Source organism: Chamaea fasciata, unplaced genomic scaffold, assembly GCF_029207755.1.
Source record: "Chamaea fasciata isolate MVZ Bird 193981 ecotype frontalis unplaced genomic scaffold, bChaFas1.0.hap1 SCAF_32, whole genome shotgun sequence".
Taxonomy (NCBI): domain Eukaryota; kingdom Metazoa; phylum Chordata; class Aves; order Passeriformes; family Sylviidae; genus Chamaea; species Chamaea fasciata.
Window position 1 is genome coordinate 314,740 of NW_027094117.1, and position 22,172 is coordinate 336,911.

At 49.3% G+C, this 22,172-nt stretch overlaps 2 pseudogenes; both read left to right on the top strand.

The window, feature by feature from the left end:
• The first annotated feature begins 2,844 nt into the window (after positions 1–2,844).
• Positions 2,845–5,569, top strand: LOC136303292 (uncharacterized; annotated as a pseudogene).
• A 13,219-nt stretch (positions 5,570–18,788) lies between these two features.
• Positions 18,789–20,370, top strand: LOC136303293 (uncharacterized; annotated as a pseudogene).
• The last annotated feature ends 1,802 nt before the right edge of the window (positions 20,371–22,172 follow it).

Genomic DNA, 22,172 nt, shown 5'->3' on the forward strand with positions numbered 1-22,172 from the left:
CCACTGGAACCGCTTGTTTATCTTCCTGTATTTCTTGTAATGTTGCTACAGCACCTGAATCTCCGCTCCCCAAAGCTTCCCTCATAATGCCCTGCCAATCAACCCTGCCCCTAATTTTGCCCCGACCCTGTCGAGCACTGTTTTCATTCTCATGATAACGGGCTGCCTCATCCTCTAAGGTAGTTTCCTCAGAGGGTGACAGTCCTCCCCCCGAATTGCTTGGATGCGGCGGGGCGGACGGCAAGGGCTCATCTGGGGTCCTAGGTGGTAATGTCAGCCCATTCACAGTGATCGGCTGTGGCAGGTTTTCCCCACCAAACGTAATCATTCCCTCCTTTGAAGGAGCTGATTTCCCTTCCAAGTGCAAGGCTGCTGCCACGGCAACGCGTTGTTCTGCTTTAAATTTTTCCAGGCAATTAACCACAGCACACCACGGTCAAGCTAACTTTATTGCCGCCTTATCATCATCTATTACAGCCTGCCACAGGCAATCTCCCACCTTTTGCCATTCCTCGAACTGATACACGCTTTCAGGGTCCCGGAAAAAACCCTTTTTCTCAGCATACTCTACGAGGCCAGGAAGTTCCTTTTTCAAATCTACCTCCTGCACTCCCCACTTTTGTAAAAAGCATTTAAACAAATCATAGGCCACCTGTTTCTCCATTGCCTGCCCCTAACAAACTATCTCAAGGGGAGCAGTCAGGGAAAGCTGTACCTTTTACCAGTGCGCGCGCATGCAGCCTGTGCGAGGTGGCACGCCGTCGGTTTAGCAAGCTTCCTTCTCTAAGGTCAGCCTAGGCACGGAGCGGGGTGTACGCCCGCGTACGGAACCCTTCTGCCTTCCGAGCGCTGCTTCTCGGAGCTTCGCCGCTCGCTTACCTCCGGGTGGGTATCACGAGAGCAGTCCCAGTCGCTATCACGTCGGGGGTCACCAACTGCGGAGGATTTCAGCGAGGGAATAATGCAATCAATCAATATGATTGGTAAAGCATTGTTCAACTTATTGCTCATAACATCCGTTATTATACTTTTGCCCGAAGCGTTCAGCATACTTGTCAAATTATAATTGGTTAGCATCCACTACTCATCTATACTTGATTGGCTATATCAAGCGTGAGAAGGTTCTTCCCCTTGGCATGCTGAAAACTTTGGAGACGTGCTTACTGCTACGCTCTATTAACCACAAGTTCTTTTATCTTTGGCCTGTAACCGTGCTTACTGCTGTCCCAAGGACAGCTTGTCTTAGCAGCACGTAGGCTGCTAGCACTTGGTATCGGGCCATAAGGCCTCTAATGATCCGTGGCCTTGCTCTGCTAACCATTCTTCAACAGTGGACCTGGGCTGTGGAGCCCATGGAGAGCGGGAGCTGCTCCCAAATCCCACCTGATCCTGCTCCATCCACCCTGTCCCAGTCCTGCTCCACCCATGCCACCTGTTCCCACTCCAGAATCCAAGCCTGATCCTGCTCCATCCATTCCACACCAATCCTGCCGCATTCATCCTGCACCAAACCTGCCTCATCTATCCATGCCCACTGATCCTGCTCCATCCAACCTGCACCAATCCTGCTCCATCCATCCCAACTGATCCCCCTCCAGCATCCAGCGCCAAACCCACTCCACAATTTCATCTGATCCTGCTCTGGACCCCTGCTCTGATTGGAATCCCCCCCTGATCCAAGTCCATCCATCTTGCCCCAGTCTCCCTCTGGAATCCCACGCTGATCCCCTTCCGTACCTAAGGTCAGGCCCTTGCTTCCCACATCTTTTCCTGCAGAAAGACAAGATCCATCAGATTCCAGCACAGATCACACACCAGGATTAATCCCAGCATCCATCCTGGGATCCACACAGAGGGGATCCAGAGCTGGATCCGCCACTGGCACTCACTGGCTGCCATGTTGTATCCATTCCTATCCCTCTTCCCTTGGGAAACAAAGTGGGATCAGTGTCAGTGGCACAGGATTCCCGGAGCGGTGCTGGGTGGATGCCCCTTCCTGACCCCCATGCAGTGTCTTACCAGATTGGAGCTTCCAGACTGTAAGAGACGGTCTGAAGATCCCTCATCTGCCTCACCACCATGGTCAAGGACAGAGACTGAAACCCCTCGAAGGGACTTGAAAATCTCAAGACGGGAGTTGTGGCCTGGCTGAGGTGGGATGTTGGCCAAGTGCTGCCTGCAGGTGTGTTTGATGGAAAAACCCAGCACCCACATGGGAACATCAGAACCTGAGCAGAAACAATGGGCAAGTCACGGTGAAGTGACCGCACCTGCTGACTCGTACTGGTCGACACCGTACCTGCTGACGACCGACTTGTTCTGAGTTCTCTAAATGAACACACTGCAATGATTTCCCCCACCTGTTTGGCCAACTGCCTGTCGCTTTGGAGAGGACTATAAAAACCCCTGAATTAAGCACAGGCTTTGTGATCTCCCCACTGGAGAAACTCACGTCTATAGGCATCTTCAAAAGCCGCGAGGACTCGACCCTCCATGCTGGTAGCTATAATCCCCTTGCCCTCTTTTTCTGTCTTTCTTACTATTCTCTTTTCTCTCCCCACTGTGGCATTTGTTGGCACGAAATCAAGGTGCATTTGTGATTGAGTAAACTGAGTTTGTCCCCCGCCGTGTCTTTTGCGCTCTGAGATCCCTAAAATGAACCATCACCAAGCCCGCTTGTGGGAGCGGATCGTGACATTAAATTGGCGTCACGGACAGGACCTGGATGGACAGAGGGGTTGCGGGTTTTACATAGTTTGTAACAGGAGAAGGAGCCTCGTCTCAGCCGCACCTAGCACGCCACTTGGGTGAGCGCTGTTAGAACGCAAGGGGGGCGAGGGAAAATTCCCGCAGACTGTACGCACCCAGGCGAATAGCACTTCCTGTCGTCAGGATTTCACAACAAGATCTCATTGTGCAAAAGATGGGACCGTGGTGAGTTTTGTGTGTGTGTGTGTGTTTTGGGATGCTTGGCGCAGTTGAGGAGACAACTATTTGTAACTAAGGTGAACCTCCCAGGCAGTTTTGGTCTCCTGGCCCATTCCAGGGAAGCAAAGGGAAACAGAGTTTTAGCTGTGCCTTTGGTGTAACTTGAAGCGTACCTCCCTGAGAGTGGTTTTGGTCCCTTCAGAAAATGAATGCAAAAGATGAGAATGCATTTTATGCTTTGCGTGCAAAGCATGGTGCTAGACCTTCTCCAGACGGAGCAAGGTGGGCACAGAATAATTGGTTTCACTTTGAAAACATTGTAGATAGAATATATTCTTTGCAAGATGATGCTAGATCGAAACTGGGCAGAAATAAAAGCCTTCTTTGCTCAGTTTTGGGGGCCTGTCTTTCGGCAGCCATAGAAACCCGTTTTTTACGGGTAAGTGAAGAACAAGCAGTCCTAGAATCCCTGCCAAATTTGGTAGAAGCTTTGCAAAAACAATTAGAACAGGAAAGAAATCAGAATTATTTGCTGCAGATTTCCCTTGCAGAAGGGCAAAGTAAAACCTTTAAACCTGCAGATTCACCCACAGAAATAGAAGGAAAGGAGACATCCAACATTAAACAAATATACCCTCAGAAGGAATTAGTACACATGCAAAATTGTGGGGAACACTGTTGCTCCAACTTGAGACCTCTCATTCAAAAAGAATAGAATTCTATAAATGAAGAGGATGGTGATCCCCACAGAACTCCCAAAGAAATACCATACACAGCCACTGAATTAACTCAATTAAAGAAAGAATACTCCCGCCTCCCTAGTGAACCAGAGACGGAGTATGTTTTTCGAGTCTCCCTCACCGGAGGTGACCAAATTAAATGAAGTGAACAAGAAGCAAGTATTGGGGACATGGAGTTTTCTTAACAGCAGGAAATAGGCGTGCTCCATGGTCCCTGAGACAGCGTGCAGCTCACTGGGCAGGGGGGTTAAACCCCCTTGAGAGGGGCGACCCTCTGGCAATAGTCGGCACCTCAGACCGACTCCTAGAAAACATAGACAAAGCTGCATGCTTGCAAATGATACATGAAAGAAAATGAATCTCTGGCTGTGAGTCACCAATGCTCAATGCCTGTCAAACCTGAGATTATGACCCCTCTAATTCAAGGTTTGCCAGAGTCTTTTAAACCAACAGCAATTCTTCTTCAAAAAACAATAGCATCTATCTCTGCGCTAGATAGACTTGGAAGATTTCTTGGACAGACAAGAGATCAAACTGCTTCCACCGACTCCACTGACTCCTCACCTTTTACAACTCCTAGCACACAATCTAAAAGCAGTTCTAAACTTTGGACATGGAGTCAGGTAGCAGAGGAATTAATAAGTTACAGTAGAAAATATGGACCAGTGAAGTACCCCGAGGACAAACAAGAAAAACCCAGAGGAGTCAGGCACATTGCCTCTTCTAATGAAAAATCAGCAAAGGGAAAACAAATTTCCAACCGGCAGCAACTGTGGTCACTAGGACTGAAAAGGGGAGTGCCGCCAGAAATAACGGATCAATTGCCTGATGATAAATTGGCTAAAATAATTTCTAATTGGCCCTGTCCCAAACCTATTGTGTTGGAATCGTCCAACCAACAACCCAGTGCACCTCCTCTTCCACAAGCCTTGGGCAACAAGCCACAACATTCCCTTACACAAGTTGTAAACAATGAGACACAGCAAGTGGGGGGATGTTCATCAACGGAAAAGAATTTCCCACTTAGAAAGCCTTGCTTTGCAGATCCCCTGAGAGAAAATACAAAAACTTCTCAAGAAGTAAAATTTTGGGGTATCTGGTGGAAAGGAGGTATGACATGTATCCCAGCTGACACCCTAACCTCCTCAGATCAAATTCAAGTGCCTGAGTCCAGGAAAGATCTACAGCATGCCTTGGGATTAGTAGTGTTTTGGGGAAAAGACATTCCAGATTTTTCCATTTTTGCCAGGCCTCTTTATGATTTGTTGAGAAAGGGAGTAAAATGGGACTGGAGCCCATCTCAGGAAGAAGCGGTACAATTGTTGATTTTTGGAGCCACAGCTCATCAGGCCCTAAGCCCTATCCAGCCAACAGATCCTTTTCAGGTAGAATGGGGATTTGCTTCCTCACGGTTGTCAGTACACATATGGCAGTGGGGTCCTGAGGGTCCGACATGGCCTGCTGGTTTTTATTCCCGTGGTTTCAGAGATGCTGAAAAGAGGTATATTACCAGGGAAAAAGGCTTCTTTGTGGTTAGCCCAGCTCTCCTAGAAGTAGAGAAGATTGTACAACAACAACCAGTTGTTTGGAGAGGGCCTTTCCAAGTTTTTAAGTCAGCCACTACTGGGACTCCCCCATCTGACGGGGTGGCCCAGACAGCCTCAGGAAGAAAGTGCTGTGCTCAGATTGTAACATAATTAGAACATCCTTGTATCATTATTGTAACATCTTCTCAAGAACTGAAGGAGCTGTGAAAAAACCGGCAGTACAAGAAGCAGAAAACTTGGGGAGCATCCAAGACAAACCTGCCTCAGTTCTTACCCCTCCCTTTTCCCCCAAACAGTCAGCAAATCCTCGCTTTACTGATGCTTTTCCTTTTGGCCCAACAGCTCCAAGCATAGTTCCCTCACCACGGGGACCAAGGGATTCCAAGAATCCAGCACGTTACCCTGGACAACCTGTTTTGCTGGACCTCCCCACGGTGGGAGAGGTACCACTAGTGCTAAGAGCCCCTCTGAAGAAATACCCATGGCTAACCTTTGATGCTCTAGGGAAAGAACATGGAATAAATGCACAGGGAAGAATGTCCATCATTCTAACTTTCTGCCTTCTGGTGGCAGATTCTGTTGTGCTTACTTTTTACAGGAGAACTTCGAGGGACGTGAAGGCCATGGAAACCATGATAAATATCTTAAATTGGGAATTCTAAACAGGATTGATTCAGTAGTATTAATGAACAAATTGGCTGTTACAACTAGGGATTTGACCAAATTAGAACAAGCATTGCAGTTATCCTTATTGGCTTTGGGGACACATCAGTGGTTGGTATCAAACATATTAGCAAATTGGGAAAAGGTAGATGTGAAGGATCACAAAATGATAATTGCTGCACTTGGTGCTACACAAAACAATGTTTCTTTGGCTCTTAGCTGCATCCAGACACAGCTTTGGATGCAGACAGTTGTAGCCTCAATCATAAGGGAAGGAGAAGAAGGCACTTTTCCTCCTGAAATTCGGAAAATAATTTGGGACAATGCAAATGATTTTGAAAAGGAATTCCAATCCTGGTGGAAATTGGTCAACTTTACCTCTAACCCCAATACCAACACAGTTACAGATTTTGTAAGAACCGTATGTAATGCCTTAGTGCACTTGATATTGTTCATGCAATCATAGCTCAAGACATTTGTTTGGACACAGAGCAAAAGATTTGTCGTTTTGAAGTACACCCTAAGGAAACTCCTGAAACAGTGCTTGTTTATATAGGCAATGGATGTGCTTGTGGAAGGACTGCTTGTGATGTTGTAGTTGTAGAAAATGTAGTGGTGGATACTAAAAATCACTCCAATTTTTAGTGTCTGCAATTTTACCACAATTCCAGGATGTGACTTTCCTTGCTCAGCCCCAGTTACATCCTACCGCCTTTTCCAATCAATTTTTACCATGTTTCACCAGATAACGCCTGTCCTCATAGGAATGAATCTGACTTGAATTAAGCAATTGTTGCTTCACCGAGACTTAGAAGGAATTTTAGAAAAGATCAAGAAAAAAGGACAGAAATCTTTCGTGACAGTCTATCATGATGTGAAAGAAATACATGGTGTTTTAGAAAGGGTCCAAAGGATGCTGAATACAGGTGGTGGGATACCCTTTCTGGGTGGGCACCTACTGCCACAAGTATCCGGAACAAAGTGTGTCATCCCATTGTTGTTCTTTTGATTTTGGTGTTGATTGCTTTTGTCTTATCAGTCGTTTTACACATCCTCAGTTGGAAAATGATGAAGAAGTTGACACACTTGGCATCTATCATGGAAGCACACAGTTTAGCCAAGACCCCTCTTGCAAGAGACACTCCCAAAGTTATTGACACCAAACGTACTACCCAAACAGCGGAAATTAGACCTGCAACAGCGGATTCATTTGAAATAGTTGGTTGCTTGCTTTGATTATTGTTGTTTCTTTGAATGATGTTAGATTGTCATCAAAATTCAGCTTTTGTTTGAAACTTGTTATAACTTGAAGAAATTTGATGATTTGTTTTGATTATTTGGAAGAAATTGTTTTAATCAATATTGATTGATTGTGTTTTGTTTCTATTTCCTTTTTCTATTTTTTCCTCTTTCTCTCTCTTTCTTTCACACACACTCTCTACTGTCTCTGTTTTTTCCGGGATATGCTACTAACATGGACGAGTCCTGAAGACTTCACAAGACTACGGAAGCCTGCTGAAGGAGCTCTCTTGACGACAATCGTGAGTCCCGGGCTGGTGTAAGAGACGGTCCGAAGATCCCTCATCTGCCTCACCACCATGGTCAAGGACAGAGACTGAAACCCCTCGAAGGGACTTGAAAATCTCAAGACGGGAGTTGTGGCCTGGCTGAGCTGGGATGTTGGCCAAGTGCTGCCTGCAGGTGTGTTTGATGGAAAAACCCAGCACCTACATGGAAACATCAGAACCTGAGCAGAAACAATGGGCAAGTCACGGTGAAGTGACCGCACCTGCTGACTCGTACTGGTCGACACCGTACCTGCTGACGACCGACTTGTTCTGAGTTCTCTAAATGAACACACTGCAATGATTTCCCCCGCCTGTTTGGCCAACTGCCTGTCGCTTCGGAGAGGACTATAAAAACCCTAGAGACTCCCGCTCACTTTTGAGATCTCCCCACTGGAGAAACTCACGTCATAGGTATCTTCAAAAGCCTCGAAGACTCCACCCTCCATGCTGGTAGCTATAATCCCCTTGCCCTCTTTTCTGTCTTTCTTGCTATTCTCTTTTCTCTCCCCACTATGGCATTTGTTGGCACAAAATCAAGGTGCATTTGTGATTGAGTAAACTGAGTTTGTCCCCCGCCGTTTCTTTTGTAGTCTGAGATCCCTAAAACAAACCATCCTGAACCCCGCCTCTGGGAGCGGATCGTGACACGCTGCGGGAGCGGCTGCCCGCGGTCTCCTTCCCGCCGCTGCCTCGGCTGAGCCCATTCCCCTGCTTGCGCTGGCAGGTGCCATCAAATGCATCCCAGGATCCCATCTCCCCACCTGAAGCCTCCAGTGTCCAGCCTGTCCTGGGCTGGTGGCAGCCAGCCTGACAAAAACCAACAGCCACGGGCCACCAGCGCCCAGGGGCTCAGAAGCAGGCGAGGGACGCTTTGGTTGGCAGGAGCAGAAGGGCCGGGGCTGCTCCCCTGCCTCTCTTTGCCTTGGGTTAGGTTTCAATTTTCTTGCCTCTGTCCGAGGGGATAAAGGCACGGTTTTTCTCCAACACAGGGCAGGTTTTTTCTCTAGCATGGAGCCTTCCCCATGGCCCTTCTGGCCTTCCCCAGGCCCCTTCTGCCCTCTTGCAGAACCAGTGGCATTTTCCGCCACACGCAGTTTGTAACCCAGAGTCGAGTGCAGCCCAGAAGGCTCCAAGCAAGTCCTTCCAGGCTGACTCTGCAGATGCCGAGGCTGCTCTGGCCTCTGCCAGGCCTCTGCTGGGGCTCAGCTCTGGGCAAGGCTGGGCCCACTGTGGCCTCGCATTGCTCCGCGCAGCTGAGTCACAGGGGGAGAAGGATGGCACATGTCAAGGGAGTTGAGGTTGAAGGGAGTTTTTATTCCAAAAGTTGCCGTAACAAACAGGGTGTCACAACAACCAGAACAAACAGGCTGTCCTAACTACCAGAACTAACTGGCAGTGCTAACTACCAGAACTGAGTAGTTGTCCCAAGTAGAAGAGAAAGCGCTTCATGTCCTCCGCTGCTCTTTCAGTTGCTTTGCTGCAGTGATCAGAGGGGTCAGGCTGGAGAGAGGCTTGGCTGATGCTAAAAATGGGTGCTGGCCAAAGGATAAAAAAGAAAGAAGTGAAGCGTTACTTTCCAAAGTCAAGTTCCTCCCAGGCTCTGTTGCAACAGGACAAAGGGGAATGGATTTGAACTGCAGGGAGGGAAGCAGGCTCAGATTAGATGTAAGGGAGAATTTTGGTTTTTTACCAGGAGAGTGGGGAACACACTGACAGAAGGTGCCCAGAGATGTGGGAGGTGCCTCCTCCCTGGAAAGAGCCAAGCTCAGCTCAGGCAGGGCTCTGGGGCACCTGATCTGCTTGAAGATGTCTGCGCCCATTGAGGGCACCAGGTGCAGAGGACCTGGAAAGGAGCCTGCCAAGCCAAACCGGGCGAGGATTCTGCTTGCTTTGCGCGTGCAAAGCAGCCAGCCTGGAGATTACGGGAGAGGGCCCCAGAAGAAAACCCCTCCCTGCCGCTGCTGTTTCCCCTGCAGCCGCTTGGCATTCACCTGCAGCAGCTCCTGGGCAGACCAGCGCCGCTCCTCGTCCCACTCCAGGCTGCACTCGAGGAAGTCCCGCAGCAGAGCCGACAGGCGCCGGGGCTCCTGCAGCCGCGGGGTCCCGTTCTGCCGGATCAGAGTGCGAGCCTGCAGGAAAAGCAAACACAGCGCTCTGCCAGCTTCCGTCACACCCACAGTGCTCACATCGAGCCCAGCTTCTCAGCCCCAGCTCCAGGGGCACTTTCCTCCCTGGCAGAGATGCTGCTCATTTTTCTTTACCAACCAAAAAACCCAAAGCCTGATGCAGCCACAGCCATTGCAACATCCAAATGATCTGGCCTGGAGAGCCAATCTCATTGGCTTTCTTAGTAGGCACTTCCATCAGAAAGAGCAGATTTTGCTTCTCCAAATACCGACACCAGCGTTCCAGGCCATTTGCAAGAGTCACTGTGGTCTGACTGTTATTTCAAAGGATTCTTACATCAAACGCATCTCTGCAGGGACACTGACACTCAAGGAAATTCATTTGTGATGCCCCATCCCAGAAACTGCCAGACAAGAAACAGGTTTGTGTTGCTGAAAGCTCAGGCTTGGTGACATGGAGAAAGGAGCTTGGGCTAGGAAAGAAACGTGTTAGACTTTGGGCATGTTAAATAATCATCTTGAGGTGTTAGACAACTTTCCCAGTGAGAAGAGCCGGGAGGGACTTAATCTCGCCAAACCTGTTTTACAAACTCCTTCATAGATTTCTTGTGTTTGGGGGTGGCTTTTGGGGTGCGTTTGGGGCTTTTTTGCAAGATAACATTGGAGCTGATACTGTCTTCACGCTTTCAGGTCATCCTCACAGATAGAAGAGCTGAACACCTTAAAGCCCAAAGCACATTGTTGCCAGAGACTGCAGAATATTGGTCTGTGTTCAGGCTCGAGTCCTCTGGGAATTCCCTTCCCCATGTCCAGAAACCTTCATCTGCTCCTGCCAGGGCAGGGCCACGCTGTGCTCACAGGCCTCTGCAAACACTGGAGAATCTGCCTCTTACCATGGCCGCCGTTTCCTTGAAGTAAGGAGGTTCTCCTTCCACCATCTCGATGGTCACAATGCCCAAGGACCAGATGTCCACCTTGGGGCCGTAAGGAGAACTGGTGACAACTTCTGGGGCCATCCAGTGAGCAGTGCCCACCATGGAGCTGGGCTGGTTCTGCTCAGGGCTGAGCTGAGCGCAGAGGCCAAAATCAGCTGAGGACAGAAACAAACCCTGTTAAAGGCAGCTGGAATGAGGAAACCAACCCCAAAGATTCCCCACTCTCAGTGTGAGAATGCAGTCGTGAATACAGCTGCAAAAGTCCTCACGGCTGGAGGCAAGGAAAGATGGAACTGGCCCCTTCAAGAAACCCTCAGCTTTCATGCAGTGGCTTTTACTGATTCCCTTGAAGATTTCCATTCCAACTCCTGCCCCTGTGCAAGGGCCATAGCCAGAGCAAAGCCACTCCTGACACTCCTGCTCCTCCCCTGAGCTCTCTGCAGGGGCAGCAGGAGCGCTTGTGGCAGTGCCACCAGCAGCACTTGTGGGGCTCTGGCCGCCACTGGCAAGCAGCCCCACACCCGCAGCCCGGGAGCGCCGTGCCTGGCCAGGAACACTCACCCAGCTTGACAGAGCCGTCCATTCCCAGAAGGATGTTGGAGCTCTTCAGATCTCTGTGGATCACCTGGTTGGAATGGAGGAAATCCAGGCCCTGCAGACACTGAGAGAGAAAAAGAAACACCGGGGTAAAAATCAATGGCTGGAATATATCAGCCAAGAAAGGAGAGTTTAGAATTCTGCCAGCAGAAACTTTGCTGTGACAGGCCAGGAGTGCAGTGCACACAAGCTCCAGGCAAATGGTTCCAAGGCAAAGCTGAGAAGAGCAAATCAACCCAAAAAAGACAGAGTACCCCAACAGCAAGAAAGGGGACAAGAACAGAAGTGCAGTGATGCTGGCAGGCCATTCATTTCAGTGGCTCTTTCCTCTCCAGCTCATAAAAACAAGGCAGAAACAAAGCCCTGAGCGTGGAGCCGCTCCTCTTCTCCTGCCCTTCTGGAAGGAGCATCGTGTCCAAGCCATGGGAGGCCCAAGCAGGATCCCTCACCTCCCGACTGACAGCTGCCATGTCTCCTTCAGCCATGCGTGTCTGTCTGACCACATCCTGCAAAGTTCCTCCATCCATGTATTCCATCACCAGCCAGAGATCTCCATCAACAAGGAAGCTGGAAAAGGAAAACAATGGCACAGAGATGAATGTGCAGTGCTCAATTCCCCCATGGCAAAGCCTCCAGTGGGGTTTTCTTTCCAGGTCACTTGTCAATGAGGACAGAATCCCATCTGATTTTCACAGGAGACACCTGTGAAAAAGGAGAGGCCTTAGATGGCAAGCAAGTGAAAAATGCACTTTTAGCGACAGCCCAGATCAATGTGAAACCACAACACTTGCCCCCAGCTGCTTCAGCATCTGAACTCATCACTTCCACCATTCACTCCACAACAAGGCAACACAACTTCCGGAGCTATCCAGGGAGGGAGGCCGTGCAGCACTTGGGATAAAAGTGGTCAACTCTTTGGAAAACCTTGCAGAAAGTCTCTTCAGCAACAGGCAGGGCCATTGAAAAATGGGCAGATGAGGCCTTTCTGGAAACAAGAACCTGCTCTTCCTGGTAACTGAAGCAATGGAAAAGATTTGGGAAGAAGACACCAAGGGAAATAATTTCTGCCATGGATTATCAGCACTTGTTGTAAGACACAGAAAACAGGGTCCGCTTGAAGAGAAAACCAAAGTGGTGCAACAAAGGAACATGGAGGGAGTGAACTGCCAGGCTGTTGTTTTGGCAAGATATGGCCGGGTCAGGCTTCTCAAAACAGGCTACGGACTGCGGATGCCAGGAAAGATTAACGCAGGGCTCGTGCACGGGATGAGAGCTGAAGCACTCACCTGTCCAAAGAGTTGATAATGTTGGGGTTCTTCTTGTCCTTCAGGAGCAGGAGCTCATTCACAGCTCGTTCCCTCTTCTGCCCTCGGAGACTCATTTTCTTTATGGCCACCTGAAGGGACATTGCAGACCTTCAACTGGAGGAGTCTGTGGCAGGAGGCCACAGCAAACACGGAGCGAGTCTTTTTGGAGCGCCGCAGCCAGGCTGTGCCAAACTGCCTTGGGATGGGACACCAGAGCTCAGCAAGTGCCATTCCCACAGCCCATTGCTCTGCTGGCTGGGGGCTGCTTACAGGACACGTGGCCAGAGACATTTGGCCTTGTGAGCTCTGCAGAAATGGTCCCTCAGCTTCAAAGCTCTAACAACCTTCTCTGCACCTACACTCTTCTCAAATGGCCCTAGTTTACCACCACTCTTAGAATGATGATGATGATGTTCATTATTATTCAAACACATTTTGCAAGCAGGAGGTAATTCTGGTTCTGTGCAAACAGAGCAAAAGAGCTGGGAACCCTTTAGCAATTCTATGGCATTTGCTCATGATTTCAAACGCAGCTGCTCTGCTTGGGCTTGCACAACAAAGCAAACACACACATCCCATGCTCAGACGATCCCTGTCACAGGCTGGCAGCCACACCAGAGCCAAAGACAACTGCAGGCTTTAGGAGAGAGCTTTGCTCTGGACATCCATCTTCTCATTGCTCTCCCTCTCTCTCTGTCAGCAGACACTCACCTCTCGTCCAGTGGCCCTGTCGAGTCCTTTACAAACGGCTCCGAAAGCCCTGCAGACAAAACAGCAGAGAGGAAAGAAGCAGTGCTTTAGACCCTGGGAGTGAAAGTCAGGCAGACAGGAGATCTTTTCTACCTGTAGCATTCAGAAAACACCTGGGCGCGTCAAGCCTTGAAAGAAGGGCGCGGCAGCCACCAGCCCTCTGCCATGCAAGGTGTGCAAGGGAAAACTGAGGCCAAACATGAAGGAAAAGTGCTGGAGCAAACCCGAAATGTCCGTGATGAATTCCTGTAGTTCAAAACCTGGGCTGGGGGCCGGCTGTCTAAAGAACTAGAAAAGAATGTATTTCATCCTTTTGCATTTCCTGCCTAAGAGCTGCAGGATCCACAAGAGCCCTGCATCAGGGCATCATGCATTTTCCCCTTGAGTGCAGCAGCTCTGTGTCTGTTACTGGATGTGTGGGGTCTACTACTTGTGCTGAAAAGAGCCCTTCTTAGTTCATCTCTGCTTTCTGTTTGGAAGCCATTCTCTTGATAATCCTGAGCGGTGAATAGTTTTGCAAGTAAAAGATTTGAAAGCAATCTTGTTGACAACTCTTGTCTGACAGTCAGCAGATGGTGAGTTGCTCTCTTAGGCAGTCCAATTGCATGGACAGAAGATCTTCCATGTCCTGCTCCTTGCTGCAGGCAGGACACTGCCAGCCTCAGGGGCCTTTGGAGGTGCCATCTGACCACAGTTGTCAATTCTGATCAGGACTGAGAGACAGCAGCATCATCCCCCAGTGCCTGAAGGTGTCTGCAGCTCTCCTGACTTCTCACTTGATCCTGCACCAGCAAAATACCTGGGCCCTGCTCGTGTAGAAGTAACTGCCTTGCACTCACCCTTGGCCAATCTGCTCCAGTTCCAGGTATTTCTCCGCAGGCTCCCCCACGCTCACGCTGTTTCCTGAAAGAAACCACATGGAAGACACTCTCTCCCAGACAGAGACCCCACCTTGCAGCAGAGCCAGAATGCAGCCCCACTCCCTGGGGGCCCTTGTTCTCAGCTGGGGAAGGACAATCAGTCACTCTGGGACATTCAGCTGCAGAGCAACACCGGCTGCAGCTGATGCTGAGACACACACACAGCACCTGCTCTGGCACACAGGAACAGAGCAGACGTACTCAGCTGCATCAGGCACTGCTCCCCTCTTTCCTCTGCCTGCAGGGCTGTGCTGCTGCCAGAACCTTCAGCCCAGGATCCCGCAGCAGAGGGAGGTTCTCCGTCCTCTTCGCAAAATGCTGCAGGTTCTCCGTCCTCTTCCCAAAACGCTGCAGGTTGGCCATCGTCTTTCCAAGCCATGGGACGTTCAGCCTCCACTTCCCATGCTGGGAGACATTCACCCTCCTCTTCCCAAGCCACAGGATGTCCTCCGTCCTCATCCCACACCGGGAGATGTCCGTCATCCTCGTCCCACGCCATGGCAGCTTGGCCATTCTCTCCCTGTGCCGAGTGACGTCCACCATCCTCGTCCCACACTGGGAGATGTCCACTGTCCTTGTCCCACACAGCGGGAGCCTCGCCGTAGTATTCCCAATCGGCAGGATGTTCACCCTCATCTCCCAGAAGAGCGGGAAGTTCACTGTCGTCTCCCGGCACAGAGGGAAGTTCACCATTATCTCCCTGAAGAGTGGGAAGTTCACCGCTGCCTTCCTCCTCTTTGGCCTCCTCTTTGGAGCCAGAGGGAGCTGGAGGAGGTGCTGATGCTGCTTTTGTGCCCTGTGGACAGACGGTAGTGTGAGGGATGAGAAGTTCCATCTCAGTTATCACCTTATTTATCCTCAGCTACACATCCAGCTGCACTAAGCAGAAATAGGCTTCCCAGCTGTTCAAACAAACAAACAATGGGCTAAAGTCGACATTGCCACTTATTGTTGGGAATTTGATACTCCACCATGGCTAAAGCCAGCAAGCAATCTTCTGCCTGCAAAACCACACCTGCAGCTCTTCAAAAGCATTTCAACAGAAAAGGAGAAAACTGCCAGGGATGCCTTTGCTGCTGCTGCTGCTGCTGCTGCTGCTGCAAAGACACTGACAGGAACTTTCCTTCAGCCTCCCAGGCTTGCACTCGGCTGCCACACGCTGAGCTCACAACTTGCTGCACAATTCCAAACACCAAAGGTTCCCTTTGAACTCACCAAAGGAGGAGCTGCTCGAGATCCACCTGTCAGGTGCCCTGCAATGGGAGAAGGAACATGAACCAGATGCTGTCAGGAAAAGAAATGCCTGTGGTGGGAAATGCCACAGAGCAAAGCAACCCCAAGAGAGCATTTTGCTTTCACAGCATCCCTCCAGGAGCCACAGTCCCTTCACACAGCAAGCAAGAGAACAGCACCAAATACTGGGCTGTGTCAGTTCTGGGCCGGACCAGCAAACGGAGGGAGTTCCAGGCTCGGCTGCCACACACTCTCCCCTTGAGAGTACGGAACTCCCCCAGCAACTCTCCCCTGCAAATGCTGTGCACACCCTGCTGGCTGCAGACACCCCCTTTTTTCAGCTGCAGCTGCTGGCAGCAGCTCTCCCAAACCAATGGTGTCTTCATGGCAATTTGGTTACAAAGTCAACCCAGTTCCCGAGGAAGAACAGAAAGCACACAGCAAGCTCAAAGCCACAGATGCTGCACCGAGGGAAAAGCTTGACTTACGTGCCAAGTGGGTCAAGAAATACACCGAATAAGCCACAGAGTACAGGCTGCAAACTGCAGCAACCAAATTCTGGAACATTTTGGCTGCGCTGCACACGTCTGCAGACTGTAGCCCTGCAAGCACAGAAGGACAGCCGTCAGGCTGTGGGCTGACCGCTGGGAATGCCTCGGGCAGGAGGATCCTCCTGCAAGGAGCAGGCGCCCAGAGTCGCTCTGGATACTGCGGCCTCTGTGTCCCACAGCAAGAGCAACACCACGGGGACGTGGCAATGCTCCTGTGACATCACAGCAGCAGTTCATGCAAAAACTGCCTGGAAGGTTCTCCTGTGTCACCAAGGAGCAGAAAGAATCCTCCCAGGGCACAGGCTATTGCCCAAAGGATGCAAGAGGAACTGTGAAAATGCAGCCCTAAGGACGCCTGATAGCCCAGCCTGAACACTGAGGAGGAACAAGGATGGGAGAAAACCAAAGGAAACGTGTCCTTTGGTCACTGATGCTTCTGAGTGAAACCAGCAAGGCTCCTTCCATCTGGCATCTTTGTTCTAGTTCTAAAAACTAATTCTTGGCTTGAAACAGGGGAAAATGGGAAGTTGATCCATGGGGAAGAGAGGTGGCGGGGCCGGGTGGGTGGGAGCAGCGGGATGAGCTCTTGCGGGAGCTCTTGGCTTTCCCTGGGAAGAGGAAAGGGGCTGGATGCAGCTCCTTGCGCAGGACTGCACAGGCGGTGATTCCTGCAGGGATGAGAGCGGGTCGTGGTATTATCTTGTCCCAGGTGCACAAGATGGACTGCGGAGGATTTCGGCGAGGGAAGAATGCCATCAATCATTATGATTGGTAAAGCATTGTTCAACTTTATTGCTCATAACATCCGTTATTATACTTTTGCCCGAAGCGTTCAGCGTACTTGTCATATTATAATTGGTTAGCATCCACTACTCATCTATACTTGATTGGCTATATCAAGCGTGAGAAGGTTCTTTCCCTTGGCATGCTGAAAACTTTGGAGACGTGCTTACTGCTACGCTCTATTAACCACAAGTTCTTTTATCTTTGGCCAGTAACCGTGCTTACTGCTGTCCCAAGGACAGCTTGTCTTAGCAGCACGTAGGCTGCTAGCACTTGGTATCGGGCCATAAGGCCTCTAATGATCCGTGGCCTTGCTCTGCTAACCATTCTTCAACAATGGACCTGGGCTGTGGAGCCCATGGAGAGCGAGAGCTGCACCCAAATCCCACCTGATCCTGCTCCATCCACCCTGTCCCAGTCCTGCTCCACCCATGCCACCTGTTCCCACTCCAGAATCCAAGCCTGATCCTGCTCCATCCATTCCACACCAATCCTGCCGCATTCATCCTGCACCAAACCTGCCTCATCTATCCATGCCCACTGATCCTGCTCCATCCAACCTGCACCAATCCTGCTCCATCCATCCCAACTGATCCCCCTCCAGCATCCAGCCCCGATCCCACTCCACAATTTCATCTGATCCTGCTCTGGACCCCTGCTCTGATTGGAATCCCCCCCTGATCCAAGTCCGTCCATCTTGCCCCAATCTCCCTCTGGAATCCCACGCTGATCCCCTTCCGTACCTAAGGTCAGGCCCTTGGTTCCCACATCTTTTCCTGCAGAAAGAGAAGATCCATCAGATTCCAGCACAGATCACACACCAGGATTAATCCCAGCATCCATCCTGGGATCCACACAGAGGGGATCCAGAGCTGGATCTGCCACTGGCACTCACTGGCTGCCATGTTATATCCATTCCTGTCCCTCTTCCCTTGGGAAACAAAGTGGGATCAGTGTCAGTGGCACAGGATTCCCGGAGCGGTGCTGGGTGGATGCCCCTTCCTGACCCCCCTGCAGTGTCTTACCAGATTGGAGCTTCCAGACTGTAAGAGACGGTCTGAAGATTCCTCATCTGCGTCACCACCATGGTCAAGGACAGAGACTGAAACCCCTCGAAGGGACTTGAAAATCTCAAGACGGGAGTTGTGGCCTGGCTGAGCTGGGATGTTGGCCAAGTGCTGCCTGCAGGTGTGTTTGATGGAAAAACCCAGCACCCACATGGGAACATCAGAACCTGAGCAGAAACAATGGGCAAGTCACGGTGAAGTGACTGCGCCTGCTGACTCGTACTGGTCGACACCGTACCTGCTGACGACCGACTTGTTCTGAGTTCTCTAAATGAACACACTGCAATGATTTCCCCCGCCTGTTTGGCCAACTGCCTGTCGCTTCGGAGAGGACTATAAAAACCCTAGAGACCCCCGCTCACTTTTGAGATCTCCCCACTGGAGAACCTCGCGTCTATAGGCATCTTCAAAAGCCTCAAAGACTCGACCCTCCATGCTGGTAGCTATAATCCCCTTGCCCTCTTTTTCTGTCTTTCTTACTATTCTCTTTTCTCTCCCCACTGTGGCATTTGTTGGCACAAAATCAAAGTGCATTTGTGATTGAGTAAACTGAGTTTGTCCCCCGCCGTGTCTTTTGTGCTCTGAAATCCCTAAAATGAACCATCACCAAGCCCGCTTGTGGGAGCGGATCATGACATTAAATTGGCATCACGGACAGGATCTGGATGGACAGAGGGGTTGTGGGTTTTACATAGTTTGTAACAGTGGAAGGAGCCTCGTCTCAGCCGCACCTAGCACGCCACTTGGGTGAGCGCTGTTAGAACGCAAGGGGGGCGAGGGAAAATTCCCGCAGACTGTACGCACCCAGGCGAATAGCACTTCCTGTTGTCAGGATTTCACAACAAGATCTCATTGTGCAAAAGATGGGACCGTGGTGACTTTTTTGTGTGTGTGTGTGTTTTGGGCTGCTTGGCGTAGTTGAGGAGACAACTATTTGTAACTAAGGTGAACCTCCCAGGCAGTTTTGGTCTCCTGGCCCATTCCAGGGAAGCAAAGGGAAACAGAGTTTTAGCTGTGCCTTTGGTGTAACTTGAAGCGTACCTCCCTGAGAGTGGTTTTGGTCCCTTCAGAAAATGAATGAAAAAGATGAGGATGCATTTTACGCTTTACATGCAAAACATGGTGCTAGACCTTCTCCAGACGGAGCAAGGTGGGCACAGAATAATTGGTTTCACTTTGAAAACATTGTAGATAGAATATATTCTTTGCAAGATGATGCTAGATCGAAACTGGGCAGAAATAAAAGCCTTCTTTGCTCAGTTTTGGGGGTGGCAGCCATAGAAACCCATTTTGAAGGGGTAAGTGAAGAACAAGCAGTCCTAGAATCCCTGCCAAATTTGGTAGAAGCTTTGCAAAAACAATTAGAACAGGAAAGAAATCAGAATTATTTGCTGCAGATTTCCCTTGCAGAAGGGCAAAGTAAAACCTTCAAATCTGCAGATTCACCCACAGAAATAGAAGGAAAGGAGACATCCAACATTAAACAAATATACCCTCAGAAGGAATTAGTACACATGCAAAATTGTGGGGAACACTGTTGCTCCAACTTGAGACCTCTCATTCAAACAGAATAGAATTCTATAAATGAAGAGGATGGTGATCCCCACAGAACTACCAAAGAAATACCATACACAGCCACTGAATTAGCTCAATTAAAGAAAGAGTACTCCCGCCTTCCTAGTGAATCAGAGACAGAGGATGTTTTTCGAGTCTCCCTCACAGGAGGCGAGCAAATTAAATGAAGTGAACAAGAAGCAAGTCGCTCTTGGGGACATGGAGTTTTCTTAACAGCAGGAAATAGGCGTGCTCCATGGTCCCTGACACAGCGTGCAGCTTACTGGGCAGGGGGGTTAAACCCCCTTGAGAGGGGCGACCCCCTGGCAATAGTCGGCACCTCAGACCGACTCCTAGAAAACATAGACAAAGCTGCATGCTTGCAAATGATACATGAAAGAAAATGAATCTCTGGCTGTGAGTCACCAATGCTCAATGCCTGTCAAACCTGAGATTATGACCCCTCTAATTCGAGGTTTGCCAGAGTCTTTTAAACCAACAGCAATTCTTCTTCAAAAAACAATAGCATCTATCTCTGCGCTAGATAGACTTGGAAGATTTCTTGGACAGACAAGAGATCAAACTGCTTCCACCGACTCCACTGACTCCTCACATTTTACAACTCCTAGCACACAATCTAACAGCAGTCATAAACTTTGGACATGGACTCAGGTAGCAGAGGAGTTAATAAGTTACAGTAGAAAATATGGACCAGTGAAGTACCCCAGGGGCAAATCAGAAAAACCCAGAGGAGTCAGGCACATTGCCTCTCCTAATGAAAAATCAGAAAAGGGAAAACAAATTTCCAAGCGGCAGCAACTGTGGTCACTAGGACTGAAAAGGGGAGTGCCGCCAGAAATAACGGATCAATTGCCTGATTATAAATTGGCTAAAATAATTTCTAATTGGCCCTGTCCCAAACCTATTGTGTTGGAATCGTCCAACCAACAACCCAGTGCACCTCCTCTTCCACAAGCCTTGGGCAACAAGCCACAACATTCCCTTACACAAGTTGTAAACAATGAGACACAGCAAGTGGGGGGTGTTCACCAACGAAAAAGAATTTCCCACTTAGAAAGCCTTGCTTTGCAGATCCCCTGAGAAAAAATACAAAAACCTTCTCAAGAAGTAAAATTTTGGGGTATCTGGTGGAAAGGAGGTATGACATGTACCCCAGCTGACACCCTAACCTCCTCAGATCAAATTCAAGTGCCTGAGTCCAGGCAAGATCTACAGCATGCCTTGGGATTAGTAGTGTTTTGGGGAAAAGACATTCCAGATTTTTCCATTTTTGCCAGGCCTCTTTATGATTTGTTGAGAAAGGGAGTAAAATGGGACTGGAGCCCATCTCAGGAAGAAGCAGTACAATTGTTGATTTTTGGAGCCACAGCTCATCAGGCCCTAAGCCCTTTCCAGCCAACAGATCCTTTTCAGGTCGAATGGGGGTTTGCTTCCTCACGGTTGTCAGTACACATATGGCAGTGGGGTCCTGAGGGTCCGACATGGCCTGCTGGTTTTTATTCCCGTGGTTTCAGAGATGCTGAAAAGAGGTATATTACCAGGGAAAAAGGCTTGTTTGTGGTTAGCCCAGCTCTCCTAGAAGTAGAGAAGATTGTACAACAACAAGCAGTTGTTTGGAGAGGGCCTTTCCAAGTTTTTAAGTCAGTCACTACTGGGACTCCCCCAGCTAACGGGGTGGCCCAGACAGCCTCAGGAAGAAAGTGCTGTGCTCAGATTGTAACATTATTAGAACATCCTTGTATCATTATTGTAACATCTTCTCAAGAACGAAGGAGCTATGTAAAAACTAGCAGTACAAGAAGCAGAAAACTTGGGGAGCATCCAAGACAAACCTGCCTCAGTTCTTACCCCTCCCTTTTCCCCCAAACAGTCAGCAAATTATTGCTTTACTGATGTTTTTCCTTTTGGCCCAACAGCTCCAAGCATAGTTCCCTCACTACGGGGACCAAGGGATTCCAAGAATCCAGCACGTTACCCTGGACAACCTGTTTTGCTGGACCTCCCCATGGTGGGAGAGGTACCACTCGTGCTAAGACCCCCTCTGAAGAAATACCCACGGCTAACCTTTGATGCTCTAGGGAAAGAGTATGGAATAAATGCACAGGGAAGAATGTCCATCATTCTAACTTTCTGCCTTCTGGTGGCAGATTCTGTTGTGCTTACTTTTTACAGGAGAACTCCGAGGGACGTGAAGGCCATGGAAACCATGATAAATATCTTAAATTGGGAATTCTAAACAGGATTGATTCAGTAGTATTAATGAACAAATTGGCTGTTACAACTAGGGATTTGACCAAATTAGAACAAGCATTGCAGTTATCCTTATTGACTTTGGAGACACATCAGTGGTTGCTATCAAACATATTAGCAAATTGGGAAAAGGTAGATGTGAAGGATCACAAAATGATAATTGCTGCACTTGGTGCTACACAAAACAATGTTTCTTTGGCTCTTAGCTGCATCCAGACACAGCTTTGGATGCAGACAGTTGTAGCCTCAATCATAAGGGAAGGAGAAGAAGGCACTTTTCCTCCTGAAATTCGGAAAATAATTTGGGACAATGCAAATGATTTTGAAAAGGAATTCCAATCCTGGTGGAAATTGGTCAACTTTACCTCTAACCCCAATACCAACACAGTTACAGCTTTTGTAAGAACCGTATGTAGTGCCTTAGTGCACTTGATATTGTTCATGCAGTCATAGCTCAAGACATTTGTTTGGACACAGAGCAAAAAGATTTGTCGCTTTGAAGTACACCCTAAGGAAACTCCTGAAACAGTGCTTGTGTATATAGGCAATGGATGTGCTTGTGGAAGGACTGCTTGTGATGTTGTAGTTGTAGAAAATGTAGTGGTGGATACTAAAAATCACTCCAATTTTTT